The 11,724-nt window shown below is 38.8% G+C and overlaps 1 long non-coding RNA gene and 1 other non-coding gene across 2 annotated transcripts; both read right to left on the bottom strand.

The window, feature by feature from the left end:
* Positions 1-688: 688 nt before the first annotated feature.
* Positions 689-795, bottom strand: LOC126805343 (small nucleolar RNA R71). The gene has a single exon (XR_007674015.1). It is a non-coding gene; the product is annotated as a small nucleolar RNA R71 (small nucleolar RNA).
* Positions 796-9,166: 8,371 nt separating this feature from the next.
* On the bottom strand, positions 9,167-11,495 carry LOC126797209 (uncharacterized). Its single transcript, XR_007672434.1, has 3 exons — positions 11,217-11,495; positions 10,637-10,700; positions 9,167-9,373 (listed from the first exon to the last, which is right to left on the bottom strand). It is a non-coding gene; the product is annotated as an uncharacterized LOC126797209 (long non-coding RNA).
* Positions 11,496-11,724: the final 229 nt, after the last annotated feature.

Below are 11,724 nucleotides of genomic sequence, written 5' to 3'. Positions count from 1 at the left end.
AAGTGTGCGTGTGTATGACTAAGGGAAGGCACGAATTTTATGTACTCATTGTGTATTCTTCAATGCTAACTCTTTAACTTTTGTATAACAGGTACTATGCATGTCCGAAATATCTAAGAGAACACAAAAGCTCAAAGATCGAATGCAAGCACTTCGAGATTTAAACAACTCTTTCATAAGTGGACCTTTAGATTTCGAAACTTCTCCAAGCAATTCACTCTTAAACTCTTCACCTAGATCAGAAGAAGAGGAGGATCTTTCCTTCGCCTTCATCTTGAAGTCAGACTTAGACACAATTGCGGACCGTGACATAATTCCTGCTGGTGCTCCAATGGCACTCAAGAATGCATTCATCCCCACCACCCCTTAATCAACTTCATGCATTGCTTTCACTCCACCTGATGAAGCTAACTTCTCCATCCCGGTTCAATTGCTTGGGCAGCTGCCTAAGTACTCTGGTTCTTCAATGGAAGACCCTAATGTTCACCTTAGGGAGTTCTTGGACATTTGCAAGCTCCAATTGATTCATCATCTTTCTCAAGAAGGCTTGAGGTTGCTTTTGTTTCCATTTACCCTTAAGGATGATGCTAAACGTTGGTTGTACTCTTTGCCTGTAGGAATCATCACCACATGGGACGAAATGACTAGGAGGTTCTTGAAGCAATTCTTCCCTGCTCAACTCACGAAAAGACTTAGGAGGGAGATTCAGAACTTCACTGAAAAGGATGGTGATTCACTCTATGAGGCATGGGAGGAATTTCAGGAACTACAAAGGAAGTGCCCTCACCATGGTATTTCGTTGGATGACTTGGTGCAATTCTTCTATGAAGGACTCGACACCACCAATAAGAGCATGGTGGACTCGGCATGTGGCTGCACATTCATGAACAAGACCGGTCAAGAAGCTTACACTTTGATTGATGACTTGGCCGACAACAATCACCAATTTAGTTCCAAGGAGAAGAGAGGAAGTAAGAAGTGTGGGGTGTATGATGTTGATGCAAGAAATCAAATGGCTACTTTAGAAAGGAAGCTTGACGTTCTAGTCAAGGCATTCAATGGTTCGAGCATCAACCCTCAAGCATGTGGCATTTGTTCTTTCAAGGATCACACGACTGACAATTGTCCAAATGGTGCAATGACTGAATAAGAGTTGAACTTTATGGGGCAACAAAGGCCTAGGTATGATCCATACTCGAACACATACAACCCTGGACTTAGAGATCATCCAAATTTTCGTTGGAGCAACAATGCTCAACCATCCAATGCTCAAGGTCAAGGACATCGTCCTTCAGGTTTGTTTGTGAGGCCTCAGGTACCTCAAGGTTCTGTTCCCTTTAACTCAAATGTTCAAGGTTCGAATAATGCATCTTCACCTAACTATGATGAACTCTTGAAGTCTCTTGCTCAAGGGCAACAAAATCTAAACTCTGCTACTCAAGCTTTAGTTACAAGTCAACAAACTCATTCTAAGGACATAACCGAGCTTAAGAAGCAGATGGGACAAGTGATCGACTTCATGGGCAAGATCCATGAAGGAGGGAAGTTGCCGAGCCAAACTAAGCCTAATCCTAATGTGAAGGCTATGATGACAAGAAGTGGGAGGATCTTGGATGCTCCATTGCAGCAACACAAGAAGGCCGTGCCTTCTAAGCTACCACCAAAACTTAAGGATCCAGGGAGTTTTTCTATCCCTTGTACAAATCAGAAACATGACATTTGAAAAGATAATGCTAGACTTAGGTGCATCTATTAATGTAATGCCGTATTATATCTATGAGGACCTAGGTCTAGGTGATTTGAAACGTGACAATGTTGTGATTCGATTGGCTGATTGTTCCAACAAAGTCCCTTTGGGCTATGTTGAAGATGTTCTTGTGCAGGTTTCGAGCTTGATCTTTCCTGCCGACTTCTATGTCATAGACATGGAACCAACTGAGGCAGATGACAAGGAGGTCCCCATCTTGTTGGGCCGTCCCTTCATGAGGACTGCACGAACTAAAAATGATGTGTTTAGTGGATCACTCACCTTTGAGTTCGATGGTGAAGTGATTAGCTTCAACATCTTTGAAGCTATGAGGTATCCTCTTTCGGAGTTAAGTGATTGTTTTTCAATTGACATTCTTGATTCCCTTGCAGATAACTATCTAGATACCTTGGCACATGACGAGTTGGCACTCACCATTGCCCAAGGGGCCGGATATACAAGTGATGGTTCTAACATTTCGGAGTTAGAAACAAATGATGCCGTGCCATCCTTCATTCTTGAGAACGTGACCTCTCTTGAGGTTGCACGTGAGGTAAGCTTTGTCTCTCCTAGTCCAATTCTCTTAACTACTAACAAGAATCTTCCTTCTGTGGTGCAAGCTCCAAAGCTTGATCTTAAGGTTCTTCCGGACCACTTGAAGTATGCATTCTTGGGAGATGAGGATACATTGCCCGTGATCATTTCATCTGCACTCAATGAGGAGCAAGAGGAGAGATTGATTGAAGTGCTTAAGAGGTATAAGACGGCAATAGGATGGACCTTAGCCGACATCAAGGGAATAAGCCCTACCATGTGTGTGTATCGAATATTGCTAGAAGATGGTGCCAAGCCAACCAAGGAAGGTCAGCGACGTCTTCACCCACCAATGATGCAAGTTGTAAAGGTTGAAATCACTAAGTTGCACGATTGTGGCGTGATCTACCCCATCTCGGATAGTAGGTGGATCTCTCCCATTCAAGTTGTGCCAAAGAAGTCAGGCATCACGATGGTGAAGAACAAAGAGAACGAGTTGGTGCCTCAAAGGACAGTGACTGGTTATAGAGTGTGTATTGACTATAGGAAGCTCAATGCGACAACAAGGAAGGATCATATGCCATTGCCATTCATTGATCAAATGCTTGAGAGGTTAGCTGGTCATTCTTTCTATTGTTTCCTTGATGGATATAGTGGATACAATCAAATAAGTGTTGCGGAAGAAGATCAAGAGAAGACTACATTCACATGCCCTTTTGGTACGTTTGCTTATCGTTGCATGCCTTTTGGTTTATGCAATGCTCCAGGTACGTTTCAACGTTGCATGTATCACATTTTATCTGAGTATATTGGTTCTAAAATTGAAGTTTTCATGGATGATTTTTCTGTCTATGGTGAAGATTTCGAAACTTGTTTAGAAAATGTTGAACTTGTGCTTAAACGTTGTGAAGAAACTAACTTGGTTTTCAATTGGGAAAAATGTCATTTCATGGTCACGCAAGGCATTGTCTTAGGCCATATTGTTTCATCTAGAGGAATTGAGGTTGATAAGTCTAAAATAGATCTTGTGCGTCACTTACCCCTCCCCACAAATGTGAGGGATGTTCGATTGTTTCTTAGACATGCAGGTTTCTATCGTAGGTTTATCAAGGACTTTTCCAAGATTGCAAGACCAATGAGTTCATTGCTTCAAAAGGACGTTTCCTTTCACTTTGATGATGATTGCAAGCTTGCATTCGAGACCTTGAAGAAGCTCCTAACTTCGGCACCTATCATGGCACCGCCGGATTGGTCCTTGCCATTTGAGTTGATGTGTGATGCCTCCGACTATGCAGTTGGAGCTGTCCTAGGGCAGAGGAAGGACAAGCAGCCCTATGCCATCTACTATGCCTCATGAACACTCAATGATGCTCAACAAAACTACACCACAACTAAAAAAGAACTTCTTGCCGTGATCTTTGCTCTAGATAAGTTTCGTTCTTACTTACTTCAATCTAAAGTTATTGTTTACACTGACCATGCAACTTTGAAGTATTTAAAGACGAAGAAGGATGCCAAACCAAGATTGATTCGATGGATTCTTCTACTCCAAGAGTTTGATCTCGAGATCAAGGACAAGAAGGGCAGTGACAATGTTGTGGCGGATCATTTGAGTCGTTTGGTGAGAGATGCCGAGCCTTTGGCTATCCAAGAGAGCTTTCCGGATGAGCAACTCTTTCGAGTTGAGGTAAGTGAGCCATGGTATGCAGATATTGTGAATTATCTTGTTTCTAAGCAATTTCCGGATACTTTATCGTATGCTCAAAAGAATATACTCAAGGCATTAGCTAAGTATTATGTTTGGGATGAACCATACTTGTGGAAACATTCTGTTGATCAAATCATTAGGAGGTGTGTCCCTGAACATGAACATCATTCTATACTTACTTTTTGCCATTCTGAATCTTGTGGAGGACATTTTGGTTCACGTAGGACTGCTCTTAAGGTGTTAGAATGTGGTTTCTTTTGGCCTACGATTTTCAAAGATGCATATCATTTTTGCATGACTTGTGATAGATGCCAACGCATGGGGAACTTAGGATCTAGAGATCAAATGCCTATGACACCGATTATACATGTTGAAATTTTTGATTGTTGGGGTATTGATTTCATGGGACCTTTTTCTAGCTCAAATGGTTTCTTGTACATACTCGTTTGTGTTGACTATGTTTTGAAATGGGTGGAAGCAAAGGCCACCCGGACTAATGATTCTCGAGTTGTTGCAGATTTCCTTCGTTCTAACATTTTCTCTAGGTTTGGTATGCCGAGAGTTATCATTAGTGATGGAGGATCTCACTTTTGCAACCGGACCATTGAGGCGTTGTTGAATAAGTATGGCATCAAGCATAAGGTTGCTACGCCTTATCACCCCCAAACAAGTGGACAAGTGGAGCTATCTAATCGTGAGATCAAGAGAATTTTGGAGAAGTCTGTTGGACCATCACGCAAGGATTGGTCTCAACGATTGGATGATGCTCTTTGGGCCTATCGGACGGCATACAAGACTCCCCTTGGCATGTCACCATTTCGAGTAGTCTATGGCAAGGCGTGCCACCTTCCTGTGGAGCTTGAACATCGTGCATGGTGGGTGGTGAAGAATTTTAACATGGACATTGATGAGACCGGATTGCATAGGAAGTTGCAATTGCATGAGCTTGAAGAAATTAGGAATGAGGCTTATGACTCGGCTATGGTTTACAAGGAGAAGACTAAGACATTCCATGACCGCATGATTAGGAAGAAACACTTTGTCGTTGGGCAGAAAGTTCTTTTGTTTAATTCTCAACTTAAGTTGTTTCCTGGTAAATTACGTTCTAGATGGATATGTCCTTTCATTATTACTAACATCTTTTCTTCAGGTGCTATCATGATAAAGAGTATGGTGAAAGGCACCGAATTTCAGGTCAATGGACATCGCTTGAAGCCTTATATGGAGAATATGGAGAATCATGTGATTGAGGAGACGTCTCTCCTTGATCCTACGGCAAGCAAGTGATGCAGATGAAGAAGTCTAGGCTATAGACTCTAAACTTAAGCCAATGAAGGAGCCATCAACGAGTGTTTGCATTTTCTTATCCCTTATCTCTTTTTAATTTTCGTTGCTTATCATATTGTACATTGAGGGCAATGTAAGTTTTAAGTATGGGGTGGGGTATACATCATTCGTTGTATTTTATTGTGTGATGCTTATGTGTTTCAATTTTGTTGTTTTGATTTTCGATTTTTAGTGTCATTTTAGGTTCTGTTTTTTGATTTTTAAGTTGTTTAGTTGTTTTGTTGTTGTTTTGAGTCCTAGGGATGCCTTTGACTGTCTAGGATGAGTTGATCTTTGAATTTATGGTTGATGGATGATCATGATATTGAAATAAACTTTATTGTTATTTGATGGTTAATTGATGTGTAGATTTTGTACGAACATGTAGTAGATGAGGATTTTAAAACCTAGGTACAGAATGAGCATGTTCCTTACTTGTTTGAATTCATGGAACCTATGTGAGTTTGAGCCATATATTTGTGCTTTTCTTTGGAGTGTTTATTCTATCGTTTCTTGGCTTTATAACCTCATTACATTTATTTTGATCAATTCATATGCCATAGAATTGCAATGAGCTAGAGAATGCTAGAACTTACTTTGTGAAACTTTCGAAGCTTTATGTCATAATATACTCTGATTTTGAAAAGGATTGTTGGATCTTTTTAGGATTTCCACCACTTCAAGCCAAAAAGCCGTATATCCCTATTTGAGCCCTGCTTGGGACACCTTAGTGTTAACCCCTTTGAGCCTACGTTAAGCCTTTTCTTTCATTACCAACATGTTATATCCTTGCTTAGTATAGTTATATCTCTACCTTGTCTTTGAGGCTTGGCAGAGCCGATTTTGGATGTTAATATGGAGTGATGATTTGATTCCAGTGTGGGATTATGCTATTGTATGTAAGTATGCCGTGAAAAGAGTATGAAAAAGAAAAAAAAATTGTATGATGCCGTGAGAAAAGAAAGAAGAAAAGTATAAATGCACGGTTCAAAGGAAAAAAAGAAGAATGATGATCTCGGCATAATGTTGTTTTTGGTGAATTTGGAGTTGTGATGTATTTGTTGAAGGCTCAATAATGTTATACTTAGCCTTTGTTCGTTTTCACAATGTTTAAAGTGAAGGATGGGTCAAACATGATGATATTTGGCCCTTTTTTTATAGAGTATGGCGACATAAGGTGGATGTTTTGCTCTGCTAAGTCTTGAGGATGACCTTTGTGATTCCTTCACCCTGAAAAATGCATCCAAGCCGAGCCTAAGCCTACCCTTTTCTAAAGATCCGCATGATTATTAAAATGAGTAGCTCTTGAGCTGTGGAGTTTGTTTCATTAGTAAGCATATGGTTTGGGTTCATTTGTGCATATGATGGGTATCTTTCATGAGGTTTTCGATTTCACTATATGTCTATAACTCTTGTGTGTGAAAAGCTTTTAAGCATATGCCATATTTTTGAGAGAAACGATTTGGAGTGCATATCCTATGTGAGTTGAATTTGAACTTGTTTTGAACATGTCGAGCTTAATTTCACCTTAGTTTCTGCCATGTCTTACTTGTTAAACAAAATCTCATGTTTATTAACCATTGAATTCATCTTATCTATTTCAATTGAGTGTTATTCTTGATGCTATGAGTTTGAAGATCTCTGAGACAAAATGTTGAACGCATTAGAATGTTGTGTCGTTAGTTTTAGTGTATGGATTTCGTTTTAAGTTTTGATTTCCCTTTTTAGTGTTTGCTAAGGGACTAGCAAAGTCTAAGTGTGGGGTTGTTGATAGGAGCACAAAGTGTGACGTTCTTAATGTATATATGCCCTATTCTTATGCTTTGTTACTTCTTATTTAGTTGTTTTAGGTTCATATTTGTCATTTCTATATTCTAAGGAGAGCTATTTCGAATTTAGATGAATTGATGATGAAATTGTGCTAAGTGTTAGAACTCCTTATTGAGCTAGGATTCCTTACTCGACTAAGACTCTACTTTCCTATTTTCATTCTTTCCTATTCCTTAATCGACGATTTCTTTTCAGGGAAGACAAATCATATTTGGAAAGGAAGAAGAGATGTCGAGATGCATTCCTAGTTGAACAAGGAAATCATGTTCAAGTTGAAGAAGGAAAAGAGGAGGCCGGCCTAGCTACCCATAGTTGGACCAAGAGAATGCCGTGCAGCCCTTATTGTGATCTCCCTATTGGACTTGGTTTCCTACATCAAGTTGGATAGGGAGTACATGAATCAAATCCATAACAAAGAGGATTTCAGTTTCCCAATTGATTTCTATCTCCTAAATGGGACGGCAAGAGGCTTCCTAGACTCCTATATATAGAGGCTCGGCCTCCCCATATTTTCATCATCAACCTTGCACACAAGCACAAGCCATAGCTCTGCCGAAACAGTCCCTCATCCACCAAGAAATTCTAAAACCCGAAATTCATCTTTTTCCACCCTTTGGATTCGAAGCAAGTAGCCTAGGATCTATGTTTGCTTGGAATAAACCCCGTAGGATTATTTCAAAGTGTAACTCTATGACTTTCATGTTTTATTTCGGTTTTATATGTTCTTGTTCTTGGATGATTTCTGTTTTTGTTTTGTTAAAGTTCAATTCAATCTTGTCTATAAGATAATTGTTCTTTCGAATTGTGTATGATATAAAGATTTCGATTTCTATTTCAATGATTTCTGTTTTGATGCCGTGAGTTCATGTTCTATGTTCTTAATCAAATTTCGAATTGTTCTTATATTGAATGTGTGATTAAGACAAGTAGTTAATCATTCAAAGTTAGTAACGATTATGATACAAGTAGTGGAGTAATTGTTCTTTGGTTTTTCACCGATTTTTTATTCTAAGTTCGGCATTGGATAGGTACTTAAAACATGTTGATTTCTCTATGTGATACGTAATTGCATGATGAATTGGTATGTTAGATTTCGTAGCAAGACAAGTAGTTGAGCTCGAATGTATCCATGTATTAGGAACCAAGTAGGAACTTGATGCATGATCGAACTTAGTGTGGAATCTTGATACCTACGGCATGAACATGATTGAGAAGGGAATTCGATGGCTTTTGTTCTTACATGATTTGTTTGGTGATTGTAAATGTGTTGGTTCGTTGATCACATGTATATATTAGTTTAGGTTTTATTTTATGTTTTTATCTTTGATACCGATCCTATATCTCAAATCTTTTATATCTTTATGAATTCGTGTTAATTGATGTGATCCTAAGCCCTGGCTGGATCCCCGGTTTGTGAACGATACCCTCTTGCTTTATACTACTAATGATGTGTTCAGGGTTAAATATTCATGTCGAGTAATCGAGCAATCATCAGTACGTCTTTCTGGTGCGAGTTTCTTTTGAATTTGAGAGTGTTTCCAGTGTGGACGTGTATTTCTTTCAATCTGAGTATCTTTCTATCGTTTGAGTATCTTTTTAATTCCAATTTGAGTATCTTTTCAATTCTCGTTTGAGTATCTTTCAGTACGTCTTTCTGGTGCGAGTTTCTTTTGAATTTGAGAGTGTTTCTAGTGTGGGCGTGTATTTCTTTCAATCTGAGTATCTTTCTATCGTTTAAGTGTCTTTCCAATTCCAATTTGAGTATCTTTTCAATTCTCGTTTGAGTATCTTTCAGTACGTCTTTCTGGTGCGAGTTTCTTTTGAATTTGAGAGTGTTTCCAGTGTGGGCGTGGGTTTCTTTCACTCTGAGTATCTTTCTATCGTTTGAGTATCTTTCCATTTGCAATTTGAATTTGTAACGACCCTAAAATTTCAAGCTTAAAAAAAACTCAAAATTTTAAAATCGTTAAACACTAAACAATTTCAATGAAATCGAAATCATTTAAAATGCCACAGCGGATCATCTCTGAGTTCAAAATACAACTCAGTCAAATCGATTATTACAAACCAAATTATAATTCAACATTATAACAAATGGAAATGTATAATCCTCACAACAACCTCACAAGATAGTCACACAAAATCCTCACACAAGCTGGAGATAAATAACTTCAAGTCCTCTGAGCGGTCCGTCAATTCCCGCTAATCCACACCTGCAGAGTTATCCACTACACCATCGAATTGGTGCACCGGGATTGTAAACACAAACCCGGTAAGCTTTACAGCTCGTATGAGTAAAATGAAAATATAACTCACATATTAATATATATACGAAAATCCACAAATCAAACAAATATAAATACACTCATGAGTCAATGGACGGCCCATCTGGTTGTCCCAAAGAAATATGAAAAGAAGCGCTCATGAGAAATTAAGTAATCCTTCTGGTTACCCAAATGCATTTATAATACGGGTACCAAGAACGCTGGTACACATCTGTTACCCCTCTCGTAATACACCGCCGATATTGGATAGCCACCCGCTACCCAACATCCAAAACAATCTGAGTACCCATGAGCAGATAACCACCCGTTACCTCACATGCAGTACTACGGCAGACAGACTAGAGCTCTAACTGTATCGTAACTTTCGCCCGGCCAAAGGCTAGGTTCCGACTTGCCAAACACGTACAATAATCTCACATCATATTGTATGAAATCAAGTCTGAAGACAAATCAACATTTTAACAATCTCAATGTTAAAATCACGTACAATAATCTCACATCATATTGTACCAAAAATCAAGTCCGAAGACAAATCAACATTTTAACAATCTCCATGTTAAAATCACGTACAATAATCTCACATCATATTGTACCAAAAATCAAGTCCGAAGACAAATCAACATTTTAACAATCTCCATGTTAAAATCACGTACAATAATCTCACATCATATTGTACAAATCAAAATCACATGCTCAATATATAAATCTCGTCATCAAAATGACATAAATCACGATAAAATCATAACAGTATATTATAAAGCAAACTATATATATATACATATTTACCATTTATACAATATATATATATATATATAATCCATTATATCATATACATGTCATATTTCATAAACACGTCTGAAGACAAAAACTCGTCCGAAGACAAAACTCATTCGAAAACAAAACTCGTCCGAAGACAAAACGTTTTAACAAACAACATGTTAAAACCACATACAATAATCACACCTCATATTATACAAATTAAATCACATGCTCAATATTTAATTCTCGTCATTGAAATGACAAATCCTAATGAATTTATAACAGTATATAATATAGCAAACTATATATATATGTACTTATTACCATTTATACAATATATATATAATCCACTATATCGTATACATGTCGTAATTCAATATTAAAAACTCTTGTAAAATCTCGAATCTCCACAAGGGTAGATTCGTAAATATGTGCGATCTTAATCACCTTCTTTCCTGCGTGCAACTTCCACGACCCTGAAAGTAATTTCCTCACTCGTTTCGTCAGTCACCTAATAGCACGATAAATACTTAGAAAATGATACTTAAAATATCAGCTGACGAGTTCAGCACAGCTAAATGTTGTTCATAAAACATTGTTCACGGAACACTGTTCATGTTACCTATCACTGTTTTTACTAAACCACTGTTCACAGGAACTGTTGTTACCAAAACACTGTTCACAGTACTGTTTTACCGTGCCACTGTTCACAGTTACTGTTACAGATCACTATTTTCACAGTTACTGTTACAGATCACTATTCATGCGTTACTGTTACAGATCACTATTTTCACAGTTACTGTTACAGTTACTGTTACAGTTACTATTCACTCGGCGTTACTGTTCATCGACCGCCACCAATCATCACCAAATTTCATCACCACAACCTAAACAACATTTCCAACAACCCTAAATCCTAGTTGACACCAAGGTCTAAATCCGAGTCTAAACAGTCCAAACAACGAAGAACATAAAATCGGCACTATTCCCAAACCCTAGAAATTGAAATTTTGATTCGGGTACTTACACTTCGATTTGGCTCGATTCCTTTTGTGGGAATGTTGCTGGGACTGAGACAAGCAAAACTCCCCAAGAATCTCGAGCCATGGTGGCCGGAGGAGGCGGCGCCGCCACAGCAGTAACTTCCGGCGGTTGCTACACCGTGTGTGGTTGTCTCCGGAGTGCAAGGCGTAGCCCAAAAGATGGAGCTCGTCGAGCCCGTCAGTTTGATAGGTGGCACGACACGAGGCGACGTCGGATGGTGGAGAAATCGGCCGGAGAAGGTTTTTGGGTCGGGTGAACAGTACCCGAGCTGATTTTTAGAAAAAATCTGATTTTCTGATTTTTAATCTCCTCTCCTTCCTTTTATATTATTTCGAAAATCGGAAACGAACTTCCGACGTTAATAACTTTCGCGTCCGACGTCCGATTCGAACACATGACGTGTCCACGAATTCGTATCAATGAGCTCTACGACTTCCGTGAAGGAAGTTTTCGCAACCGAGCGACGGAATAAAAGTCGATCTATACATAGC

Source organism: Argentina anserina, chromosome 1, assembly GCF_933775445.1.
Source record: "Argentina anserina chromosome 1, drPotAnse1.1, whole genome shotgun sequence".
Lineage (NCBI taxonomy): Eukaryota > Viridiplantae > Streptophyta > Magnoliopsida > Rosales > Rosaceae > Argentina > Argentina anserina.
The sequence above is the reverse complement of the archived record's forward strand: the minus strand, read 5'-3'. Positions and strand labels throughout refer to the sequence as shown.